This window comes from Diospyros lotus, chromosome 2 (genome assembly GCF_014633365.1).
Source record: "Diospyros lotus cultivar Yz01 chromosome 2, ASM1463336v1, whole genome shotgun sequence".
Classification (NCBI taxonomy): domain Eukaryota; kingdom Viridiplantae; phylum Streptophyta; class Magnoliopsida; order Ericales; family Ebenaceae; genus Diospyros; species Diospyros lotus.
Genome location: NC_068339.1, coordinates 27053053 through 27059503, shown reverse-complemented (window position 1 = coordinate 27059503; position 6451 = coordinate 27053053). Strand labels below are relative to the sequence as shown.

The 6451-nt window shown below is 38.2% G+C and overlaps 1 long non-coding RNA gene across 1 annotated transcript; it reads right to left on the bottom strand.

Annotated features, from left to right (window-relative positions):
• Positions 1-1588: 1588 nt before the first annotated feature.
• LOC127795714 (uncharacterized) lies at positions 1589-2997 on the bottom strand. The gene is made up of 3 exons (XR_008021851.1): positions 2950-2997; positions 2549-2642; positions 1589-1948 (listed from the first exon to the last, which is right to left on the bottom strand). It is a non-coding gene; the product is annotated as an uncharacterized LOC127795714 (long non-coding RNA).
• Positions 2998-6451: the final 3454 nt, after the last annotated feature.

The following is a 6451-nucleotide window of genomic DNA, read 5'->3' as shown; positions in this document are numbered from 1 at the left end:
ACCCCAATTTTTCATGGAGACATGATTCTGGAAGTCATTCTCAAAACTCCTTCCCTGCACATCGACAATCCTTCCAACAAAATCAAGGTTCTTCATCCAATACTTACCAACCTCCTTACAGGAGATCTTTGGAAGATACCTTGCATCAGTTCATTCAAAATCAAACAGGCATCAACAATCAGGTTGCCCAGCTTACAAAGAATCAAGAGCAAACAAATAGAGCCGTGGAGGATATGAGAAGCCAGATAACAAAGTTGACTCAAACACTAAGTGTGAGAGAACCTGGAAGATTCCCTTCTCAAACCAACCCTAACCTAGTTAGGCAAACAAATCAGGTGGAATCTTTTAGTGGTGAAAGTAATGCACATGAACAAGTCCAATCTGTGACTATCCTAAGAAGTGGAAAGGTGACTGAAAAACCAAATGATCTTAGGATAAGCCAAACTGTTGGTGAGGAAGAGAAAGCAGAAGGACAGGAGCCAACCTTAGAAAAAAATGAAAACAATGAAAAAGAAAAAAACAAGCAAAAACAAAAAGAAGATGGAAAAGGTAAGAACATTGAAAGAGAAAGTCAATATCATCCTAAACCTCATTTTCCTTAAAGACTGAGTGTTACAAAAAAGGAACAACAAAATGCTGACATATATGAGGTGTTTAAACAAGTAAGGATTAATATTCCACTCTTGGATGCGATCAAACAAACACCCTCATATGCGAAATTCCTAAAAGATCTTTACATTGTAAAGAGAAAACTGAACGTGCATGGAAAAGCATTTCTGACTGAGCAAGTGAGCTCCATTTTGCAATTTAAGACTCCTCCCAAATACAAGGACCCAGGCTGTCCAACCATCTCATGCATAATAGGAAGCCAGAAGGTTGATCTGGCACTCTTAGATTTAGGAGCAAGTGTCAACCTATTGCCTTATAGTGTCTGTCAACAGTTGGGTTTGGGAGAACTTAAGCCTACCAGAGTCACTCTGCAACTGGCAGACAGATTAGTCAAAGTTCCTAGGGGTATTGTGGAAGATGTCTTAGTTCAAGTGGATAAATTCTACTTCCCAGTAGACTTCATAATTCTAGACACTCAACCCCATCATAGTCCACAACCACCTGTTCTTGTCATCTTGGGGAGACCATTCCTAGCAACTTCCAATGCAATCATTAACTTTAGGAATGGAGTTTTGAAACTGTCATTTGGAAACATGACTGTGGAGATGAATATTTTCAGAATTTCCAAACGACAGAACGCTGAAAGTGAGATAGAAGAGGTAGATTTGATTCAAACTCTGTCTGAAGAGTATTTTGAGAAAGAATTTGTCACTCAAACTGTGAAAGGAGATAATCGTTTGGAGGATAGCAGAAAGGAAAGTGAGATGCACTTGATTCAATGGATTCCTAAGCTAGAGCCTGTAGAACCTTTGAATAAACCATCAACCTCTGTGAGTTATCCACCCATTCCTGAAAAGAAGCCACTGCCATTTGAGTTGAAGTATGCCTTTCTAGGAGAAGGAGAGACAGTAACGACCCGCTTTTTGGAGCGTTACTTCTACTTAGAATTTTAGGAATATTTTTTTTTTTTATCCAATCAATTTCTAAGAACCATAAAATCCCAAATTCCAAGCCTTGCCTTCTCAACTTAACAAATTCAATAAATAGACAGTTAAGACAGGCAATAAAATAGCGACTACGAAAGACTGATCGAACCTGATATAGTGCATAAACATATTACATCACTTAATATATGAAATCGTTCCAAAAGTTCTCCAAACGAAATACATGATGATGTCTCCCAATACATTAACTGAATGCCTCAAATATAATCAAAACATGCTAGGGTTTACATCATTTAATACATCATACATAATAAAAGACATGATAAGTGTGCCACATGCGGCAACATAAATCTACCCTTCCGCTATTTCTTTTCCTTTTGCGCTGCTGGTCGAACCTGGAATGTGGAATATTCCAGGGACATAGTCCAATTAGAAGATGAATCTTCTAGTGAGGATTTCAAAACAGTTTATATGCATGGTCAGTTATAAAGTGAATGCAAAACCTTTGAGATATATTCTGAAGTGCCATGTGAACATGTTAGCATCCTCCAATGAGAGCTTTCTCAATGGCGCATGACAGCGCCTCTCGGGAAGTCCCTAACCATGCCACCCCGACCCAACTTCATAGAACTCATGCAAATACCACACACGCCATCCCTTAGGCTCACGGTATTCCTCACAAGAGCTTTCTCACTGGCGCGTGCATAGCGCCTCTCGGAGGATGTCCGGCTTTTGCCCTTGGTCAACAACATGTAGGTATAATAGTATGGCCACACGAATTTTCATGAATGCAATAGTTTAAAAACATATTTCAAGTATGTAACGACACATGAACCGATATTTTGATATGCACAAAAATCACATAATTTGACAACGTAGCATGCTCATATAGGCAAATCATAACACGTATAGGTTTATAGAAAACCTCATGCAAGAACAACAGTTTGAAGGTAGAACCATTCACAAAATCAGGTTTGGATAGTGTAATCACTCACCTTGGACTATTTTTTGAGATTCCTCGAGATGCGTGCCCGTCCTCGATTTACGTGCCAAATGCACTTTTGCTCAACCTCGAGACTTAAAGATGCCCTAGACAATATATGTATTCAAAGGAAAGTCAATATCTAATTTTCTAAGATTTTTCGTAATTTTCCTCAATTTCCTCTATTTTTCCTATTTTTCCATAACCACCGTATCCTTCGAAAATTCACAACAATACCAAACCTAAGTATTTTTCCACTCTTTTTCTACTAACATTCATGAAATAAGGCCTAGTAATTTATATACTAAACTCACTAGGCTAACAAATTAATTTACTAATTTAACTAAATAATTTACTAAACTAAATTAATTAAATAACTAAATTGCTTAAAAAAATAAATAAAAATAAACTTACCTATGAATTGCCCAAGTAGCTCTCATCCAAGCTCCAAGCTCCAAGCTCTTCATGGAAATCCAAATGGCAAGCTTGCCTATTTATAGGCAAAATTTGCCTTGGGCACCAAGATTTATTCCATTATTTTAATCCCCAAACCATGGTTTTGATCCATGGTTTTGATCCATGGATTGGCCAATTCCCAAACCATGGTTTTGCTTCAATCTACCAAACTTTAACTCATTATTTTAATTTCTAAACCATGGTTTTTAATCCATAGATTTGCTTCAATCTAGTGGCCAAATTAAGCCACAATCTCTTGGCCAAGAAACCATGGGCCATCACGTGAACACACCACACACACACACGCACATATATATATATATTTATATCTTAATATAATATATTATATTACTTAATATACTATATTAATAAGGAAAAATTACATCAAACCCCAAATTTCTCCCTCATTTCACTTGAGTATTTCCTCAATTGAAATTACATCCTTAAACATCAATTTCACTTGGATTCAAATACCGAAATTCTAAAATTAATAACTCTAAGTTACTCGATAAGTACATTTTTGCCCCAGTCTTTTTACAGGGTTATCGTTTCATCTTAAAACCACTTCAGGGTTGATCTTCACATAAAAATAGAGCCCCCTGCAGTCTCCGTTGACTTTTCGAAAGTCCCGTATCATCATTCGGTTTTGCAGCCTGACCCGCAGCTGTACCGAAAATTGTTCCCAATTTGATTTCTTTCAATGTCATAAATACTATTTTGGGATGCCCAATGACATCGTATCATTTTCCTTTGGAATCTATACCTCAATGCAGTCCCTGCAGTCAATTCGGTAATTCTATAACCCTATTCTGTATTTGTTTGGGCTCTCTTTAAGCCCAAAAATTCTCAAACTTCACAATTATTTTTGAATTATCTCTATCTTCCATTTTCTAATAATTTCGGGTATTACAGAGACATACTTAGTAGTCATTTCTTCTAGCCTAAGTACCCAACAAGAAGTGCAGTTGATGAAAGTACTGAGAGCACACAAGAAGGCTTTAGGATGGACCATATTAGACTTGCATGGAATTATCCCTCTAATTTGCACCCATAGGATCTTCTTAGAAGAAAATTCAAAACTAGTGAGGCAAATGCAGAGAAGGCTAAATCCTAATATGAAAGAAGTGGTTCGAAAAGAAGTGCTCAAACTACTGGATGCAGGTATTATTTATCCAATATCTGATTCAAAATGGGTTAGTCCAACTCAGGTCGTTCCTAAACGGTCTGGAGTTACTGTGGTGAAAAATGAGAAGAATGAGTTAGTCCCGATCCGCCTCCAAACATGTTGGCGTGTGTGCATAGACTATAGAAAACTCAACTCCATGACTAGAAAGGACCATTTTCCTCTCCCGTTTCTAGATCAAACACTTGAAAGGATAGCAGATCAAGCATTCTACTATTTTTTGGATGGATATTCAGGATATAATCAGATTGATGTAGCACTGGAAGATCAAGAGAAAACAACCTTCACCTGCCCTTTTGGGACATTTGCATATAAACGTATGCCATTTGGGTTGTGTAATGCTCCTGCCACCTTTCAAAGGTGTATGATAAGTATCTTTAGTGAAATGGCTGAACATATTGTAGAGGTGTTTATGGATAACTTCTCTGTCTATGGAAGTAGCTTTGACTTGTGTTTAAAAAATCTGGAGAAAGTTTTGATTCGTTGTGAGGAGACTCATCTTGTGCTCAATTGGAAAAAATGCCACTTCATGGTTAACCAAGGAATTGTCTTAGGACACATAGTCTCATCTAGGGGTTTAGAAGTAGACAAGGCCAAAGTTGAAGCCATTCAGAAGCTTCCAGCCCCTAGAAATGTCAAGGACATTAGATCTTTTCTTGGTCACACTGGCTTTTACAGGAGATTTATTGCCTCATTTAGCACAATAGCAAGACCCTTGTGTTGTCTATTATCTCAGGACGTTCCATTCGAGTGGACCCGAAATTGTCAAAGTGCCTTTGAGAAGCTGAAACATGCACTTATCACTGCACCCATCATACAACCTCCTGACTGGACTTTACCTTTTGAACTAATGTGTGATGCGAGTGATTATGCCATAGGGGCTATGTTAGGACAGAGCAAAGAGAAGAAGCCCCATGTCATTTACTATGCTAGCAGAACCTTAAATGAAGCCTAGAGAAATTACACTACCACAGAAAAAGAATTGTTGGCTGTGGTGTTTGCATTGGATAAGTTTAGGTCATACCTGATAGGATCAAAGGTGATTGTGTACACAGATCATGCTGCTTTGAAATATCTTCTCACCAAGCAAAATACCAAGCCACGCCTCATTAGGTGGATTCTGCTCATCCAAGAGTTCCACATAGAAATTAAGGATAAAAAGGGAGTAGAAAATGTTGTAGCTGACCATCTGTCTAGAATCCCAAGTCAGGATCTTACTGAGGGTTCCATTCCTAATAACTTTCCTGATGAACATCTTCTTCATGTGAGAACATTGACTTCTGCCCCTTGGTATGCTGATATAGCTAATTATTTAGCTGTAGGTACAGTTCCCAGTCATTGGACTAAGCCAGATAGACAAAAGTTTTTCAGGAAGGTCAGAACATTTTTCTGGGATGAACCATATCCGTTTAAATATTGTGCTGATCAAATTATGCGAAGATGCATTCCAAAACATGAGCAACATAGTGTTATGAACTTCTGTCACACCCTTGCTTGTGGAGGTCATTTCTCTACCCGAAAAATCATGGCAAAAATCCTACAAAGTGGATTTTATTGGCCTACCATGTTTAGGGATGTACACCAGTTTTGTTTGTCATGTGATAGATGCCAGACGTTAGGAAGTCTGACAAAAAACAGTATGATGCCTTTGCAGCCTATTTTGGTTCTTGAAATTTTCGATTGTTGGGGAATAGATTTTATGGGCCCTTTTGTTAACTCACTTGGTCATGAATACATCCTTCTTGCTGTAGACTATGTTTCCAAGTGGGTTGAGGCAATCCCAACAAGGACAAATGATCACAGGATAGTGGTAAAATTTTTCAAAGAAAACATTTTCAGTAGGTTTGGAATGCCTCGTGCCATCATTAGTGATGGAGGTTCTCATTTCTGTAATAAGCTAGTGGCAGAATTAATGAAAAAGTATGGGGTAGTTCACAAAGTCTCAACGCCATACCACCCTCAGACAAATGGCCAGGCAGAATTGGCAAATAGGGAGATCAAGCGCATTTTAGAAAAAACTGTCAATTCTAACCGAAAGGATTGGTCTTTGAGGTTAATTGATGCCCTTTGGGCCTATAGGACTGCACATAAAACCATATTGGGCATGTCTCCCTATCGACTGGTTTATGAAAAACCATGTCATCTGCTAGTAGAGGTTGAGCACAAAGCTTATTGGGCCATCAGGAAGATGAATGAAAGTTTAGAAGAGGTGGAACTTAACAGAAAGTTGCAACTGAATGAGCTTGAGGAACTTGGAAACGAGGCATTTGAGAATGA